General features: G+C 43.0%; 1 long non-coding RNA gene across 1 annotated transcript; it reads right to left on the bottom strand.

Annotated features, from left to right (window-relative positions):
- Positions 1 to 17,098: 17,098 nt before the first annotated feature.
- On the bottom strand, positions 17,099 to 17,597 carry LOC141658706 (uncharacterized). Its single transcript, XR_012549361.1, has 2 exons — positions 17,524 to 17,597; positions 17,099 to 17,411 (listed from the first exon to the last, which is right to left on the bottom strand). It is a non-coding gene; the product is annotated as an uncharacterized LOC141658706 (long non-coding RNA).
- Positions 17,598 to 18,776: the final 1,179 nt, after the last annotated feature.

The raw sequence follows: 18,776 nt of genomic DNA on the forward strand, positions 1-18,776 counted from the left end.
TCTAGCATCATCCTTGACGTTCTGCCACCAAACTGCAGCTTCTCCTCTTAGGTAGTACACTACCTGCTCAACAATCATATCCTCGGGGCACTTAACCATTTCCATGAGAGCTTCAATCTCACGGTGCCACTTCTCGGCGACTTTGGTTCACCTACCCCGTCATATGTGGGAGGGTGGAAACGAGCAATGTTGATGCTAAGCTGGGTTGCATCTATCGTCTTCTCGTTTCCTTTTCCCACATTTTTGAGAGCTTCAAGGAGAGCCTCTTGTTGCTCAATCATGCGAGCAACCTCATCAATAGACATCTCCGAAGCTTGGATCTGTGCGGGAGTTCTTTTGGGCGGCATTTTGAGCTGATAAGAAAGAAAGAAACGTAAACACATGCTCAAAATTTAACATCCCTCCGCCATAAGAACACTCGGCCGAGTGTACATCATACTCGGTCGAGTATTGATAACTCGGTCTAGTACCTTTGCAGATACTCGGTCGAGTATCGACTCCAGAGACGAACGTCAAAACACAAAAAGCAGCACTCGGTCGAGTGTAGCAACACTCGGCCGAGTGGACCATACTCGGTCGAGTATACCCCCATACTCGGTCGAGTTATCATAAACAGTAGCGATTGCTACTTTCTGTCAAACAACACTCGGTCGAGTTCCTGTCTGCTCGGCCGAGTACTCCATACTCGGTCGAGTGTCTACCTGGCTCGGCCGAGTAACACTATAAACAGGTTAACAGTTTACGATTCCTCTATCATGCTCACTATTCTCATAACAAATACGTAAGGACTCAAAAGCCATGTTATAATCACTCCAGCATGCAATACATATATATTAAAACGTTAGTGCCATATTGTAAATCATGTTAGCATCCAATTTGTACATATGCTACACCAACATGATAATCACAACTCGTTTCATCTACCGCTCCTCCCCATACGACAATTAAGAATTTCACACACACATATTTGCGATGATCGACTTTTACTCACATACATCCTCACATACGTGCGCATACAAAGCCTAGCTTTCATCACACTCCCCCATGTTACCGGTTCGAGTTAGTAAGGGCCAATGTGCGACTCCGGGACGTCTCCCGAGTCTTTGCGGTAGCTCCAGACAACTCTCCCCGGGTTCATTTTAGTTAGACTCCCTAGGTTCATTAAATTCATTTGTTTAGGTGCCGGAATCTTCGGCTCTGATACCACTTTGTAACACCCCCTCATACCAAGGTACCTTACCAGGACTACCCGAGTATGAAAGGCTGTTACCATCTCGGTTGCCCGAGGTTAGTACATATCAAAAGCGTCTGAACTGAGCACATTTATTAAAGTAATATAAAATGCAAAGTTTACAATATCCGAAACCAAATACTGTCTACTGAAATACAACTTCAAAGTCTTAATAATAAAAGAAAACTCGCTAAAACTCAGACAGTGATGCTAAGACTCGTGGTGGCAATTCTCCCAAGATAATCCCCAAGCTCTCACTAGCAAAACCTGTCAAGCCTGCTCACCATCCCCGAATGGATCACCGCAGATTCCACAAACAACAACGGGGTCAGTATTATGCAACAAACAAGACAAACAAATGCAATACTCGTCTGATCATCCTCAACTCCCAATCATCCAATCTCACATAGTAACCGACTACACACTAAAGTGTGTAGCCCTACCAGATTACCCATCGCAACAGGTAATCCTCGCCGCCAGTGGGTGACCGCGGCCGATCCCACCTAGTCCGGCTCCTCAACGAGCGACAATAATCCCCTGTCCCTTAATGTGCACATCCCCTCCCGTGGCGGGTTCCACGGAGGGCGAACTAGGGTGTGAAGCCACTCCGCAAGTGACTCCACCATAATCACAATCACATGACATTTCTGTCATCTCAATCCCCTCACACCAACACTGTCACAACAATCTCCATATTACGATGATCCTGGATAACGATAATTACAACAACATGTCATGTAAAGCACGATGGCGAGTAGGGAAACCCTACCTTAGCAATCACAGCAGTATGCAAGCACCGACAATCAAAAAGGCTCCTCTACGAAGTCTTCTCCTATACAACGATCATACAACACGATTACACTTTATACAAATTCCCAACATCCCCCTTCTCATATAAATGTACAGTAACCCAAAAAGATGCAATAGTTACAAATATAGAACTTACCAACAGTGCAACAAGAACTTATACTCAAGAATCACCGCAATTATCCACACAAAGATGCTACGAAATGCTCAATGGAAAGATTAGGGAGTGATTTGGGTATGATTAGGGTAACGTAGAAATGATAACGCTGTGAAATATGATATTAGAAACTGACGCGGAAATATAAAATACCCTAATCATTCCTTAATCAAACCGTCGAAATATAACTTCGCCAAACCAGACACTCGGTCGAGTGCAACAACACTCGGCCGAGTGTCCAATACTCGGTCGAGTATTCACTATACTCGGCCGAGTATTCCTCGGCAGAACCGAAATAACACACACTAAGAGCACTACTCGGCCGAGTAGGCTCTACTCGGTCGAGTAGGCTCCAAAGAAAATCCGTAGTGTTACACTCGGCGCACATAATGAAAATATACGGCGAGAGTGGGTCTCCATGTCTAATGCCTCGAGTGGGTGTAGTCACCCGGTGATCCATTAACTAACATCGAGAACGAGACAGTTTTTATACATTCATTGTCTAAAAGTTTCCTCAATAAAGTTCTATTCTAGTCGGTCATATGCTTTCTCCATATCAAGTTTAATAGCAATCCTTTACCTTTACCTTTTTTACCCTTAAAAGAGTTGAAAATTTCGTGGGCAAGAAGGATATTATCTTGAATAAAACGATTAGGTATAAAAGCACCTTGAAAAGGATGAATAATCTTATGCAAGACACTACGAAGATGAGTGACCATAATTTTCGAAATAATTTTATAGTTACTTTGTCGTGTGTTTATGGGTGACTGAGTACACTTTGATTATTCATTGCGTCTAACTGTCAAGCCACTTCCCCCTGTACAATACAAAGAATCGTCACTATTGACTATGGTGCGTGGCTACTACGTCAATTCGTATTTCTTTTAGGTTGAGTGAACTTATTGGAGTATTTTTAAAACTGCGTCAAACTGTTCATGTATAGTTAAAGAAACAGGTGTGGTCGGAGCTCGGAGGGTATCCATCAATACTATATATTAAATTCAGAAATCAAAGGACTTCAATTTAATTAAAGAAAGTTATATAAATTAATTATATTATATAGTTTTAAATCAATAGCACCGTGTGATGGACCCGATTAAGGGATCTCAATGCAAATATTATATAGTTTGGGTTAAAATTAAATTATATAGAAGCTTGGTAATTTTCCTAAACATGGTCAATTTCCTTAAAATAAAATAATTAATGAAGATGGTTAATTTCCTTAAAATAAAATAATTAATTAAGATGATCAATTTCAAGGAGACTAAAAGGAAAAAGATGTTTGGTAATTTTCCTATATATTTATAGGAGACTAGAAGATGGTCAATTTCCTTAAAATAAAATAATTAATTAGTATGAACATGCAAACTTATGTTATTAATTATTATCATCATAAAATTATATATTAAATTTAAAATCTACGCAATTTTATTAAACTTTATAATTTATTAGATGTATAGAAATGTTAATTATTTAACATACAAATATATAATAAATAGGTTATAAATATTCAAGTTAGATTTCATAATATATAATATTGCATAATTCTTTCGATTTGATTTAATGCCTATATGTATTATATTTATATAAATATATAATCATTTTAAAATTGCATGTCTAAGTAGTAAAAGTAATTTCGTCAGTAAAGAAAAGAATTGTAGTAACATTGGATATAGTTATATGATAGTAATTACTCATTTGAATAGTAAAAATAACAATATTATCATCGAGATTAGTGGGAGTGGTAGAAACAACAGGAGTAGTGAAATAATCAATATTAATGCGGCAATAGTGAAAGTAACAATAATTACGGCGGGAGTAGTGAAACTATCAATATTAATGCAGCAATAGTGACAGTAACAATAATTACGGCGGGAGTAGTGAAAGTAATAATGATTACGGGCAACTAGTGAAATGTTATTACTATTGTTTCATTAATAAGAGTAAAACATTAATATGAGAAGTAGTGAATTTGTCTCAAAAATTATTTCATCGTAATTTTAGGATATGTTATAAAAAATATATTAATGATAAATTTATGGGTTATGCAACTTTAAGTAAATTTATTTAATGAAAAAAAAAAATTAATGGTAAGTAGAGGTAGCCCGGGCGAAGCCGGGCACAAATACTAGTAGAGAAAAATTCTTGTGTTTTTCAGAGAGGATCGTACTCCTTATACATAAGTCTTATAATATTCTATTTAGTGGACTGTTTTAAGGTGTAAGAAGGACAGTCCTCCGGATGATACAATAATTTTTCATACATAGATTATAGAGCTGATCAAATGGGCCAGGCTTGCTAGCCCGACCGGTCGTAGGCCAATTTTTGCGCGGGCTTGGGCCATTGGTTAGGTATGTGTCGAATAATAAAATGCATCCTCTGGCCCGTCATGCAGGGTCGCACTGTTCACCAAGTTTGTGCCGGTCGGGCCATGGTCGTGTCGTGCTCGGGTGCCCATCGTACCTACGCACGTTTTACCTGCTCTACCTGTAACGGGTTAAATATCATCCACAATGATAGATAAGACAAAAATCTAAATGCCTAGACAATAAGTCAATAACAAAGGATTTGTCTTTATTTATTTATATTAGTGATACTTGATCGGCCACAGGTTTGTAACGTGTCACAAACAAGAATTTGTAGGTTCTAAAAGGTGAGTGCTATTTAGAGTGATCACCCTTTTATTGTTCATCGACTAATAATTTGCTGCTCGTGGCTTTATAGCTGGTCAAAAAATGAGGAAAATTACTGAAAATAAAGTATTTGATTACACAGAAAACTGCAGTGAGGATCCCCTGTCAAATTCTGTATCCCACTCCATATACATCTTGACACATCACAGCTGATGCGTCAAAATGTATATGGAGTGGGACACAGAATGAGACATCAAATAGGACAGAGGATCCTCAATGGGAAAACTGAAAAATATAGCCTGACGCAAATTTGTTCGTTTGATTAGCAAAATTTTGGATTATATAAAATAAAAGGAAAGGAATTTCAAAATTTTGACTATTACTCCTTTCATTCTGGTCATTTTTTTTTTTTTTTTTGGTAAATGGTAAGCTTTCATTACGAACAAATATAACGTTTTACAACCAACACAATTTCAAGACATAAACAAAACTAGGCCTCACAAACCGAGGTCCTAATTCAAAATACAAATGCTACTTGACCAAAGTTGATCTCTTCTATCGTGCACTTGCTTGAGTTTAGTACCCAGTCTCTTGGATATCACCTGCCCGACTTGTTCCAGGGCGAGTTTTGGCCTCATCAAACAGTTATCTACCCGTACTTTGTTCCTTTGCAGTCAAAGGTGATAGTATGCAGCTAAGAAAGCACACATGACCACCCTTTGTTGTACCACTGACCCCATCTGAGTCCGAATCCATGCCAAAATATTTGAAGACGGTAAAGCAATCTTACAAATACTGGCCAGCTCCTCCAGAATTCGTCTTCTATATACACATTGCTGAAACAGATGCTCATGTTTCTCAGATGCTGTCCCACATAGTAAGCAGACATCATCCTGGCATATCCCCAATGCAAACAACTTAGCCTTAACACAAAGATTAAGGAAAAGAGACATTAGAGACATGCCTAATACAAAGTAGTAAGCAAATGAATGAGACACCGTAAAATTAAAATGGTACATAAATGGGATGATTTCCCTCGAAAATGTTGAAAGACAAAATAATTCCCACAACATAATTACATTAAAAATAATTCCCACGATAGAGTTAAGGTAGGTTTGGATACTACAAACTTAAGGCTTGGACAATAAATATGTAAAAGATTAATTTTTGATGTTTTTTTTTTCTTTTTTTTTAGCACATGAATTTAAGAACTGAGAAGAATATGAACTCTTACCTGGTAAAGATTAAATTTTCGCTTGAAATATTACTTCAAATGTACATGAATCATTTTACAGGCTGTTTGTTTTATTAGGATTTTTAAAACGTAAATATCTTTTTACGATGGTTCTACAAAGCTTTTGGTTTGTAGTATTCAAACCTATTAAAACCCTACTAGTTTTAAACCCGTGAAATTCACGGTCTGTTTTAAAATTTGTTGATACTTAAATTTTGATAATAACGTGAATAACAGTTTTTGATAATAACATGAATAACATATTTACGATTAAAGTTCAGAAACTTTGACTTTTAAAAAACAAAAGAGAACGTAAAAAGATGGAGGAAGTATTAAATAACGTGAATAACAGTTTTTGCAATTAATGTTGTACTTTGTACAATAAATAAAATTAAAGTTTGATCTTCCCCCATTAACAAAAAAAAATTAAACATTATTGGTCTACATAGTATGTAGATTGTCAAATTGACCAAAATTGCAAATCTGTCTGAACCTAAGCCATTTTTTCATGGTCATATAAACGCTTAAATATTGACCCCTATCTAAGACTAAGTTACAACAACTTGCTAATTTAGGATCAACACCTAGAGCTGTTAAATTCTGACCCGACCTGAAAAGCTATCCACCTGATCAGCCTTTTCCAGGGTCAAGACCCATAAAATCTCAACCCGCGACCATATCAACCCAAACCCGAAATGACCTGTTAATTTAAGTAGAAATCCAACCCGAATAGATTGACTTGTTAGGTCAGAGACGATTCAAATTTTTTATTAAAATATAAATATTTTTATATTATCTTTGAAATGATAATAATAAAATATTCCTTTTACTTTTAGTTACGGAAATAATTAAAAAATCAATATTATAAATTTATCGTAACCATTAATAATAAAATAATAATTAAAATAACATAATTTTTATAGTGTTAATATAATTAATACTCCATATAGCCATTTCATATGATTAAAATATTAATATTAAATATGTTTATTATTTTTTAAAAATATTTTCTCGATTTAGGCTCTGTTTGGTAAAACTAACTGAAAAGGTAGCTGAAACCTGAAAATGTAGCTGAAAACTGAAAAGTTAACTGAAACATGAAAAGGTAACTGATAAGTTAGCTGAAAATTAGGAACTGATAAGGTAGCTGATTATATAAAAAAAAATGCTTGGCAAACTAACTGAAAAGGTAACTGATTTTGATGAAATGACGTAAAAAGATATGATAATTATTTAATAGTATAGATTTAAAGGGCAAAAACGGAAAATCAAACAAAATCAAGTACCTGAAAGCTCAAATGCTACTCTAGGTAGCATTCATTTCAGGTAGCTTATTTGCTTAAATAAGCTACTTGCCAAACGCTTAAAAAAAAAAATAAGGTACCTGGAATTTTGGTCAAAGAAGCTACTTTGACTAAATTGGGTACCTGAAATGCCTTGCCAAACGGACTCTTAATAATAATGTATAAAAAGAGGCGTTGGACACTATCTTTTTTCCCATATTCTGACCATAATCTAACCCGTAACTTATATAACCCGACCTGTATTCTGACTCGACCCGTATGACATAACTTGCGACCCCACTCGTCCGACCAGTTTGACAGGTATACCAACACCCGTATGACATGTGAGCTCAACCTTATATAAAAAGATTAATGAAAAATATTTATTTGACGCACTAGAATTAATTTAAAGTGATCATAATACCCCTGATTGCCTGGTGAATCATAATTTCAATAAAATAAAAGATATTTCTTTGACAATATTAATTAGGATTGGTCTTCCCTAAGTAATAAAAGTTACATTAAAAAAATAAAAAAATACTTTTGTTCCGGGTGTAATTCCAGAGCAGTTATATGTCACCACCCGTGCTTGTAGAATGACGTCTTTGGTTGACTCCTCCTTGCGGTCTCCTGAAACGATGAACAAACTGAGGGCTCGGCTTTAGGCCGAGCGAACTCACTCCGACGCTCAAGTCAGTAACTTAGAGAGGTATGTTGTTGTTACTTGGCAAAGTGCGTATTGTAGAGAGATAAGGAAGATATTACCAGATGAATAGTGATTCTTAGGTTAAATTGTGGATCCTTTCCTCAATGATAGTTGAGGAGTATTTATAGACTTTCACCTTTTGTCACGTAGTGGCCAAGTGGCCAAGTGGCTAGCAGGTGGAAAGACTGTGCTACCCTCGGCCGAGGGACCCATGGCAGGCCGGCGGGCCCTGTTGACTTGCCGCCGAGGGGTCTTGGATATGAGTTCGCGGATGTGTGCCCCGGCGGACAAGGTGTCCTAGCCGAGGCACAAGAGGCAGGCCGACAGCCGCGTCGGTTAATTTATTTAAGCCGTTGACTTCTTTGTGGATATCTTTGACCTTGCTCGTATGTTGACTTGGTCGAGGGTGAGAATATGCCCCATCAATTTGCCCCCAGCGTAGTCTATGCCGTGGTATGGGCTCCGATGTATCCGAGCGTATATTCGCGTAAGTGAAAATTTTCGCCCGGCTTCTTCTTCTCCGGCATGGCTCTGCTTAGGCCGTACCATATCCCCCCTCCACATGGATGTGTAATGGACGTCCGATGTGGAAAAAGGCAATGACGTTGGCTGAGACCAGGTAGAGAGTGCCGGTTGTTTCTGATTGCCCCCTGGCCGGTGCTCTCTGGCTTGGTTGATCACGTGGCCGGCGGAGAACAGGTACTTAGGAATTTGTCGAGGAAGGTGAGTAGGCAGAGATATGAAGGGGCGTGTTGAAGACGCTTGGTCACTGTTGCATTGATTGACATTCAACTGTCGCGACGATTGACATCCCGTGGTTGCATGCTCGACACGTGTCTGATTGCTGATTGGCTGACGTTTCATGGGCTGTGCCCTGATTGGTCCTTCTTCACGGGCTTTTTCCTATAAATAGGGCAGTTAGTCTTTGAAATTGGGCACCAATTTCATTCTCCTAAAATTTTCTTTCCTCCAACTTTCCAAGGGTTTTTCTCTCTTCTAATCTTCAGTGTCGCTACTCCGGCTAGTACTTTTCTTCAAGGTAAACCAACAAATTTCTCTTTTTAACTTGTGATCTTTGCTGTAAACATGTCCTCTGCTGATGCCGGAACTAGTAAACCGACGCCGGGGGGTTCCCCATCGCGTCTTGATGAGGAGGGGATGCTAGACGCCATCCCGCTAAGGTCTGGGGGCCCTAGGTCTCCTTCTCCTGAAGTTGATCCTCAGATTTTGGAGGAATGGGAGGATGATGATGATGTCGATGACGGCGGAGACGATTTCGGTGATGATGCTGAAAGGGCTCCTCCCAATGAGGGGAGGCAGTGCGTCATGGATCACGGCAAACCCTGCAAGATCCGCCCTGACCGTACTTGGACCCATAAGTTCGCCCGTTGTTCCGGCGAGACGCTTTTCGAGGGCCATTTCTACTTTGGCAGGGGATACAAAATTGTTATCCCTGAGAGGGGTCAGGCCATCTGTTGCCCTCCACCGGGTTGCACCGGCGTATATATGCGGCATCTGGAGTACGGGCTCCGGTTTCCGCTGAATGATTACGTTATGGCCATCGTTAGGGCCATGAACGTCGTTGTTGCCCAGCTGCACCCGTTGGCCGTTAGGACCATAGTCGGCTTTGTCTGGCTCTGTCTCTTTAAGGGGGAGGTCCCAACGGTAAATTTATTCCGTCGGCTTCATCACCTCCGGCCGTCATTTTCTGGTCGCGTCGGATGGTACAAAGCGTGCGTGCAAATGGAGTAGGGCTACATCTCCGTTGATAAGCTTTCCTCCTGCAAGGACTGGAAAGATCGGTGGGTGTACGTTGAGGTGCCGGATGACTATCCGCTGCCCCGGTCCTTCCAGCACCGAGTTAATTTGCGGTGTGAGACTGACGCAGAGCACGACAGATGGGTTACCCGGAAGAAGCTCAAAATGGACGCCGACAAGGTCCCTCTTAATGAGGATGAGAAGCTGGCGATGAGGCTTTTTTAGACGGACAAGAGTGGGGCGTCGAAAAGATGGATTCCCCCAACGCAGATCATTCTTCAGGATGAGCTGCTCTGCCATGTCGGCCTCATACCGGCCCTAGCACAGGGTGAGTGGGGTCGGTGTGAGGCCCATGACTGCTCTCAATGTTTCTGTCCGTTTTGGATTTTGATTCATTTCTTGCTTAACTCTTGCCTTGCTTCTTTTGCAGATCATTTTGGCGCGGACCTGTCCGAGGATATTCTCAAGAGGATGGGGCTGCACAAGGACAAGACCGTTGCTAATTTGCATCCTAAGGCTTGAGTGCCGTGACCGCATGAGTGTCGCCGAATGACCTCATGGATCGCGGTGAAAGGCTTGAATGTGGAGGCGGCCCAGGCGAGGGTTGCTAGTAACATGCCGCGTCGAATGCGGAAAACAAAGCCTTCGGCGGCGACGGCGTCGACATCCGTTCCACCTTCCATCCCTTCAGTCCGGAAGGAGACGGTGGAGATCGTTGATATCACCAACGGGGAGGACTCTGATGCGGAGGGATCTCCCCTCGTCCTTAAGAGGAAAAGGTCCACCCACGCTGCTGCTGCTGTTGCCGCTGCTGCTACCGAGGGCGGCAAGGAAATGGGCCCTCCGACAAAAAAGTCCAAGCCTGGTACCGATTTATCCTATGGCTCAAACTCAGCCGGCTCATTGGGCGTTCCTGATGAGTGGCTTTCCGATATGTCCATGTATACTAACACGGATGTTTTAATTGGCTTTATGCAGATCAACCGTCGTCAGCCGCCGTTCTCACGGTGCGGCAATTGGAGAAGCAGCCTGAGAAGGCGGGTGATAGAAATGTCACCGTCGCTTCCCTACCTCGGAAGATTTCCCCCGCCGAGCTTGTGGCAGAGGGTGCAAAAATATCCAAGAGGCTGGCGAAGTGGGCTCGGCTAGCCGACTCCCATATTATGGAGCAAGAGGAGACCATGGCTGAGGCTGCCCCACAACTCGAGCGGCTAAGGCTGGAGCTTGACGCGGCGAACAAGGAGGCTAAGAGGGCCAAGGCGGAGGCTGAAGAGGCAGTCCGGGCTGAGAGAAAACTTAGGGAGGACGCTGAAAAGGAAATCCTTGCTGAGAGAGCCAAGGCCGAGGCTGCGGTGGCCTGAAGCCGCCAAGTCGGGAGATGCGTGACTTTGTTCAGGGGCGCGTCGACCTTTACCTTACACAGAGGAACGAATTTAGGGACCTGTTCCAGGATCAGGGGAAGGTGGTCCGGGACAAGGATGCTATCATTGCCCAAAGGGAGGAGGACATTGAGAAACTCCAAACCGTTCTTCTCCCTAACATGTGCGCCCAATATCGGGATCTCGCCGAAGGAGCCGCCAGGGGAAGTGATTGAGGAGCTCTTCCCTCTTGATGGCTCCTTTCCGTGGGACAGTTGTGACGAGTTGTTTGATGACAAGCTCGAAGCTAAGGAGGAAGAGGCGAAGGAAAAGGCCAAGGAGGAGGCAAGGGTGAAGAGGGAGGCGGAGGCGGCCGCGGAGAAGGCGGCCCTTGCCGAGGAGGCTAGGGCGCCAAAGAGGAAGCCGAGAGGATGAAGGCGGTGAGGCCGCCGAATTTCCGAGGCCGTGGTCGCCGAGAAAGCTGGGACCGCCGAGACGCACTTACGGGTCGCCTATTAAGGACGATCTTTGCTAACGCTGCCGACGGCGGCAAAGAATGAGGCCTAGGGAGAGGGGCGGTTGTCACCGAGGCTCTCCGGCGCCTCGGATAGCTTTAGCTTTAGATCAGTCTTTCCTCCCTGCCATCTGTAACCACGGATTTTGTCTATAAATGATATCTGTAACCTTTTGCCCCTCTTTTCCTTGTATTTTGTACAGCTTTGGTAGGTTGTCTTTTGGCTTATCTTTATGGGGACGGCCGTCGTCTGCATTCTCCTCATTTGTAACTCGTTATCTTTTTAATAAGAGTTCGCTTCTTTTGCCTCCGGCCTGGCCGAGGTCTTTACCTCATTTTCTTTTGAGTTATCTTCTTGCGCTAATAGTTGAGCATCTCAACTGTACTTAGCGTTTTCACTTTGCCTCTGGCTTGGCCGAGGTCTTTTCTCGTCTTTGTCTGAGTTGTGTTACGTTATTAATTGAGCGCCTCTTTTGTTTCCGCCTCGGCTTGGCCGAGGCAGTCTAGAGTGCGTGTCTCAACTGTGTTTAACGTTCCTAAGGCATGCTGATCATTTTTGCGAGTATCAGCTTGAAATGACTGCCGTGGCGTCTACCACTTGGAGTGACTGCTGCGGCGTCTACCTCTTGGGGTGACTGCCGTAGCGTCTACTACTTGGGGTGACTGCGACGGTACCTGCTTCTTGACGATGACGGCCGTGGCGTCTACCACTTGGAGTGACTGCTGCGGCGTCTACCTCTTGGGGTGACTGCCGTAGCGTCTACTACTTGGGGTGACTGCGACGGCGCTGCTTCTTGACGATGGCTGCCGTGGCGTCTACCACTTGGAGTGACTGCTGCGGCGTCTACCTCTTGGGGTGACTGCCGTAGCGTCTACTACTTGGGGTGACTGCGACGGTACCTGCTTCTTGACGATGGCTGCCGTGGCGTCTACCACTTGGAGTGACTGCTGCGGCGTCTACCTCTTGGGGTGACTGCCGTAGCGTCTACTACTTGGGGTGACTGCGACGGCGCTTGCTTCTTGATGATGACTGCCGCTCTTGTCGGTATGACAGTGTGAGCCGGTACCTGTTTTTGATAGTGACTATTTGGGGAATGAACACTTTGATGGAGAACTTGGACGATTCCTCATTAGATATAAACACGTGTCGGGGTACCCACAGTTGTCCTGGGCACCTCCGACACTTTACAAGCTACTCTCTGAGATCGTCAGTGTTCTAACGGCTTATTAAAGGCACACCTTCCTAGTTAGCCGTCAGTTGCATCCATGAGGTCGCCCTCCTGTTGTAAGGATGGGTTTTTCCCCCTCTCTGACTTCTTTGCCGCTTTGAGGGATTGCAAGTTGCATCCTCTGGCGGATATCTGGACGTTGACCACCTCGTCTTTCTCGTCCTTGGAGACGAGCTTATGCGCTTCCCCCCGGTCTGAGACATACATCAGTGTCAGGGCCCGTATGGACATTACTGCGTCGACCTCGCTCAGAGTGACTCGGCCGATAAGAAAGTTGTAGGCGGACGAGCCGTCAATGACCACGAACTCAGCTAGGACATTCTTAGCCGCAATCCCTTCGCCGAACATCACTGGCAGTCGATTGACCCTGGGGCACTAGTCCCCCGGAGAAGGCATGGTGGACTGGTGCAAGGGCTTAGGTCCTTCACTTTCGGTGCCGAGGTTGAGGAAGCATTCCCGAACATGATGTTCGTGTAGGCGCCGTGTCAATCAGGCACCTCTTGACCAGGTGGTTGGATATGTCCAAGTGGACTATGAGTGGGTCGCTGTGAGGGGCGATGACTCCCTCGTAGTCCTTCTTCCCAATAGTTATATCGGGGATGTTGGAAGCGGGGGTCGATGTGTTGGGCACAAAGTTGATGGCCTGATATAGCTCATTCAGGTGCCGTTTGTGCCCATGAGCGGACCCGCCGTTCTCGTTGCCCCCGATGACAACATGGATTACTCCTATCCGTTCAAAGACAGATTTCTTATTTGAACCGCCGGCCTCATTCTTTTGGCCTTTGGCAACATACTTGCCGAGGCTCCCCTTCCGGATTAGCTCTTCAATGGCATTCTTCAGATGCCGGCAGTTGTCAGTAAGGTGACCGGTGTGGCCGTGGTACTCACAGTACTGGCTCGTGTCACCGTCTCCCTTCGGCTTGGGAGGCCTCTCCCATTTCTGGCCCTCGCCCTTGCTCAGGGCGAAGACCTCGGCGGCAGATACAACCAGGAGGGTGTGATCACGGTACCGCCTTTGGTGGTATGTTCCCGAGCTCCCCCCGGCGCCCGCCGAGCTCGCTTTCGGGCGGTTATCGGCCGTGACCTATTATTGTCACGGCGTCTTTCATCCGGGTTGTCCTCCCGGTGTCTCTTCTTTTCGAGTGCCCGGCCTTCCGTGGCCGACCCAGGTCTTGTGATAGTCCTCTACTTTGATGGCTTGATCGGCCATCTTCCTGGCGGCGTCTAGGCCCAGGCCTCCGGACTTGATGAGCTCGTTTTTCAAGTCTCCCCTTGGGAGGCCTTTCATCAGCGCAAAGGCCGCCAGCTCGGGATTTATCTCCGGTTTTGAACCTTGGCATCGAACCTCTTCACATAGCTTCGTAGAGACTCGCCCCCCTCCTGCCTAATAGTTAGGAGGTCCGACGTCTCCACGGCCTTCCTCTTATTGCAAGAGTACTGGGCTAGGAAAGCGTCCCTTAGGTCGGCGTAACAGTATACCGAGCCGTCGGGCAGCCCTTTGTACCAACTCTGAGCCATCCCATGCAAGGTCGTTGGGAAGACTCGGCACCAGACTTCATCGGGTTGTTCCCACACCGACATGTACGACTCAAAGGCCTCGGCATGGTCGGTGGGGTCGCTATCCCCTTTGTAAGTGAACGCCGACAATTTTAGTTTGGTTGGCACGGCGGTGTCAAGGACATAGGCGCTGAGGGGCTGTCTGACCACGTGTCGAATGACACGCGGCGATCGGCTCCTCGCATTCCTAGTCCGGCCCCTCTCCTCGTACTGGGTGGGGCTTCTCCTCCGACTATGGTAAGTCGGGCTTCTTCTCCGACTCTGACGAGTCGGACTTCTTTCACTCCTCTGAGGCAGGCCTCGTCGGTGCCGCGGTGACGCTGTCCTCCCGCGGGTGTGGGAGGAGCTTAGGTCTACCACTGGCACGCTGGGCTCCTCCGGCGTCTTGACGGGGCCAGCTTCTTCCAGTGCTCCATTCAAGTCTCTTGGAGTCACGTTCGGGCCCTGGTCTCTCTGGGACGGGTTCCGCCGCTCTTGTCGGTGTGACAGTGTGAGCCGACGTACTACTAATGAGGTCCAGGAGTAGCTTCAATTTCGCTACATCAACCACATGCCCCATGATGGTGACCTGGTTGGCGGGCAGCGGCGTATCTGGTATTATTGGCATCCCGTACTCCGGCTGAATTACCTGGCCGGTGGAGGGCTGCGCAACTCCAGAGTTGTGGACGGTATCATCTTGGCAGAACTCAGTTTCGTTAGTTACGAATACCTCTTGTTGTTTTGACATCTTCTTAGCTTTTTGGATGGGTTTTTGTTTTGTTTTTTTTTTGTTTGGGAATGAATGTGACTAGCTTCTAGTATCTTTCCCCACAGACGGCGCCAATTGTTCCGGGTGTAATTCCAGAGCAGTTATATGTCACCACCCGTGCTTGTAGAATGACGTCTTTGGTTGACTCCTCCTTGCGGTCTCCTGAAACGATGAACAAACTGAGGGCTCGGCTTTGGGCCGAGCGAACTCACTCCGACGCTCAAGTCAGTAACTTAGAGAGGTAAGTTGTTGTTACTTGGCAAAGTGCGTATTGTAGAGAGATAAGGAAGATATTACCAGATGAATAGTGATTCTTAGGTTAAATTGTGGATCCTTTCCTCAATGATAGTTGAGGAGTATTTATAGACTTTCACCTTTTGTCACGTAGTGGCCAAGTGGCCAAGTGGCTAGCAGGTGGAAAGACTGTGCTACCCTCGGCCGAGGGACCCATGGCAGGCCGGCGGGCCCTGTTGACTTGCCGCCGAGAGGTCTTGGATATGAGTTCGCGGATGTGTGCCCCGGCGGACAAGGTGTCCTAGCCGAGGCACAAGAGGCAGGCCGACAGGCTGCGTCGGTTAGGCTGTTTAAGCCGTTGACTTGCTGTGGATATCTTTGACCTTGCTCAGTATGTTGACTTGGTCAGAGGGTGCAGAATATGCCCCATCAACTTTATTACGTGCATTTATTCCCCAAAAAAAGTATTTTATTTTACATCGACTTTCTTATACACTGGTTTCAAAGAGAACTTAGTTAGGAACAAATTGATTTTTTGTTTTTTTGTTAGAATAACGTTTTTTCCCATAATTAAATTCTACATCGACTTTATTAAAAGATTGATATCATACAACGTAATTAGTATACACAATCAATATCATTAAATTAGAAAAGAATTTTAGTAGTATATTTTTTTTTCCTGTTTTAAGATGCTCTTAGAGGATTAATGTATTAAACTAGTTTTAAACCGTGAATTTCACAGGCTATTTTATAGTCAGATGAACAGATACAGCTAATATATATTACCGCTAAAAGAAAAATTATAATTGCTAAAGTCGTTCTTATAAATATACAAAGTATAGTAAAAGAAATTAGAATAGTTAAATGTACAATTCGTATGCCATATGACTTTTAACAAAATGATAAAGAGTTAAAAATATGAGCTAGATATTTGGAAGGTAACTAATAATAATAATTACTCCATATCAAAATTATTATATTAGTATATTATAGTAAATAACCATTTAATACTTTTCCCGTCCCAATCATTTGTTTGTCTTTGATTAAAATTTTCCCACGAAAAATTAAAAAGGCAAATAAATAATTGTGACAAATGGAGTATAAAGTAAGGAGCTCACTCGACTATCCTTATTATTTTAGTTATAGACAGTAAAAATTCATCGAAAAACAAACACTACTACAATTATTCTCAACGAGGACGGTTCAAAACCGTCCTTAACTATTAATCCAACCGTCCTAAATTCACCCGTCCTCGTTGCCTAAGAGGACGGTTAACTCAAAGTCAAACCGTCTTGTTTGGTTTATAAAAGCAGGACGGTTGTTTATGTAAACCGTCTTCTTTTTATTTTCTAAGAGGACGGTTGCTAATCTGAACGGTCTTGTTTTTGATATATGGCTCGCACAATTTTTGTGCCAACTTTATGACGCTTTGTCAAGGAACCGTCTTCTACACATTTTTGCGCCAATTTTTGAAATCATATTCGCGCCAATTTTTGAAATCAAATTCACGCAAATTTTTCATATTAATTTTACGCCAATTTACGAATATACCCTGCACAATATTGGCACACATCCATACGCTTTCACACAACCAGATTTTTGAAAAGAAAATTATTTCATTATTCATACCGTATACGACAATAGTCGTGTAGCTTAAATATTATATCTGGCTACATTTCCAAAAATCCAGCAAATATTCTTACAATTATACTCTAAAACCCAACCAATCAAAACCCAAAAAGTTTGAAGCTCCAAATAACAAGTTATCGACAATTTTGAACACAAGCACTAACACAAGTTTCTCCATCCACAAACCATCACATAAACTATCTGATCAGCCTAATTACTTTAGACGTTGCCATCAAATACTTGCGCCTTAAAATTCAATGCATATTTAGCCCAAATTTCCCGCACCTCATCAGTTTGCTCAACCGAGTATGTCTTCGGAGCTCTAATCATGAGCTGCATACAAAGTAACCAAAAAACACAATTACAATTATTTACATACCAGCATGTTTAGTTTATGTAAAATGAAGTAAATATTAAAACAAAATAAACAAATGAAAAGACGTACATTTGGAATAATATTAATATATCGTCCTCTGATAATCTCCAACATATATCGGCAGACATAATATCCACATAAGATGGTCCCAAAAGGCTGTGTAGGACACTAAAATCAAAATCACGTGAAGTCCACAACTTATCACAGCATTAAAACATAAACTATATAATCATGTCAACTACAACGTAATGAAATCATACTTCATATTACTGGTTTTAGCTTATTTAGGCTTAATTATAGTAAAAACCAATGAGTCACACACTACTATCACATAGACCGACTTGTGTGGGCTGAAAATTGTAGTAAATAATACGGCAAAAGGACTTATACACTACTATCATACCTGACTTAAATTTTTTTGGCAGAAATCTAGATGGTCACAAGTTACCAAAGAAAACTAACAAGGGTACAAGAACAAGACAATTCAGTTGGACCAACAAATGAACACATGGTAGATTCTTCAGTTGGACCAACAAATGAACAAAAGAACTTTCTTTTTCTCTTATTAATGAGAATACTGACCTCGTCTTACATACAAAAAAATAAAACAGTCAAAAAAGAGATAAAAGCACTATTAGTTGAAGGTACCTTTATTATTTTTTATTCAAGTTGTTTTTCTTGGTGACACTCGAAAAGTGGATCCATAGAGTTTAGTCAGTAATTGCCCCTGTGTTAAATATACGTAATAGACTTAGCTTAATTATATTTATTCTACTAAAACAAATGTAGATTTATGAAATAATTGCAATTTCTTAAATCGTATACATGCTGAGCTTACATATTAATTGTATCCTTCAAAAATTTACGAGGCTCTAGAGTTCTAGCTGGATCACACCAATATACTACACTATCCTTCGGATTAATAGCAGCCAACATCCAATGATTACTACCATTTATAAAATAAAACAATCAGCATCGCGTATTAATAAATAGCATTGAATAGTATAATTAACAGTAGTATGATGAAAAAGTACATACCCTTCAAAATACGGAGCAAAAACAAGCTTTCGACCACTTTCACAACCCGTACATGTCATAACCTTCATTTTCTACGAAGTACTTTCTAAAAGCTTGTGGATGCGTAGCTCGTCATCAAGTTCATGCATTCACAAGAGAATACATGCCATATACAACAATGTGACTGATACCACTATACCAGCTCACCAAAGAAGAAACGCAGGGAATGTATCAGATACAGAACCACATATCTTTTGTAACACCCCCATATTCAGAGGAGCCTTAACTAGGCCTTCCTTAGCACA

Source organism: Silene latifolia, chromosome 6 (assembly GCF_048544455.1).
Source record: "Silene latifolia isolate original U9 population chromosome 6, ASM4854445v1, whole genome shotgun sequence".
NCBI lineage: Eukaryota > Viridiplantae > Streptophyta > Magnoliopsida > Caryophyllales > Caryophyllaceae > Silene > Silene latifolia.